Source organism: Bison bison, unplaced genomic scaffold (genome assembly GCF_000754665.1).
Source record: "Bison bison bison isolate TAMUID 2011002044 unplaced genomic scaffold, Bison_UMD1.0 scf7180017851508, whole genome shotgun sequence".
Lineage (NCBI taxonomy): Eukaryota > Metazoa > Chordata > Mammalia > Artiodactyla > Bovidae > Bison > Bison bison.
The window spans coordinates 26,465-28,315 of record NW_011482081.1 but is presented as its reverse complement, the minus strand read 5'-3'; positions in this window follow the sequence as shown (position 1 = coordinate 28,315).

Genomic DNA, 1,851 nt, shown 5'->3' with positions numbered 1-1,851 from the left:
GTGCTTTAATGATTTAAGATTCTATTATTTCTTCTAGTTCAACCACTTGAAAACATTTCAGGATCATCTGCTGGAATCACTCAGCACAATGTTTTTTTTTAACTAATTTCTGTTAAGATACCTATTTTTATGCTTGGAGAAGCAGACATTGATTGTTGCTATTTCCAAACCAAATACCATTTCAGTGAGCAACAGGAGTAGAAAGGGGAGAACACCAAGTCACCTACAGTTTGAACTCTAAGACTTCTGAAAGTTATTGGAGCAAAGACTTGGTGGCAAGATGAAAAGCTGAAATTCTGCAAATTCAGCTCATCTCCTTTCTTTTTTCTTTCTGTTAATCCTAAAGAGCCATGCCACCCAGGTCCTCAAATGGTTTGAGAAGAGCCAGCAAGAAATCAATCTACCCATGGAGCTTCTGGGATGGACAGACCCATTGTCCGGCAACATTTCTGAAGAAGAAAACAGATGGCACACAGAATAGCCAGGAAGTGCTTTAATCCACTCCGCGCCCTAAAATTTAACAATAAGATGAAATAAGTAAACCTGGGAGGGCCATGCTACATTCATCTGTGCTCCCTATACTGCATGCTGTTTCACAAATACTCCTCTTTCTTACTGGGTTATTCCTCACTAGAATAAAAGTTCCTGGAGGTCATCAACAACTTATGTTTTCTTTTTTCGTAGCCCCCAAATGACCTACCACATGGAGTACATCATGTTTGCTCAAGAAATGTGGTTGCCTGACTGATGAGTAAGTATTTTACCATTTTTCTTCCTCTCAGTATTTTCAGGAATGCTTATTTATTCACAAAACCATGCAGACTTGGAAGCCAAGAGGAAATATTCATCTGTTGGTATACATTTTCCCTTGGCTATGCATTAAACAGAGATTTCCTCTGGAAATGTAAACAAAAGATGCCTGATGAGATGGGACAAAGAACTATATATAGAGATCAAGTGGCCAGAGAAGCAAGGTCAGAGCATGCCCTTCCTTAACCAGATTAAAGGAGTCTTGGGCCTGCCTCTCCCTCCTTCCCATGTTCTCAAGCCCCAACAGAAAATATTTTCCAAATGCCTATCCACGGAATTCTGAAAAGCTGGGCAGACTCTAAGAGTCTTGCATTACCAAAGAATTCAGCTAACAAATCTGTGGTGATCCTAATCTCTGTTTCTGTAATAATAGGAAGACTGCAGCTTTGTTTACTTTCTGAGGAGAATAGAGAATGGGGAGAAAGAACCAGGAGGCGGAGGCAGTATTTATGGCTCTTTTATGAAAAGTCAATCTGTGACAAAAATATTTGCAGACAATCAGGAAGGGGAACAGGTCTGGCAGGAAAATAGCCTATTCCAGTTTTCTCAGAAGTGCCTTAGCTGGGATCCTCCACTCCCGCCCGAAGTTAAATGCCTGCTTTACACTGTGAATACAGTCATTTCTGATTGACAAATTTGCATTAGATAAAATGAAAAAAAAAAAATCAAATAACCTCTCATTTTCTGGCTCCCATGACAGACAGTCTCCTTCTATTTATTTCATTTTATAGAGTATTTATAAGCATGTATGAAGTCTCAAATCCATTCTTTAACTGCCTTTCTAATCCTGGGGCTTGTCCTGAAGCCTTTTGGACGCACAGGCTCTGTGCTGAATGAACATAATAAGGACCCTGGATTCACCCTATTATTATGGGGAAGTTAGGGCACATCCCTAACCTTTCAGAAGGGGTGATGTCATAGAGCACAGCCATGGGTGTCCAGACCATCCTGTAGGGCCCCCACCAAAGACAGAATTCTAAACTGAAAAGATGGTGGACTTAACTCCCAAGATACACTCTCACTCTTGGCATTTAATGCACT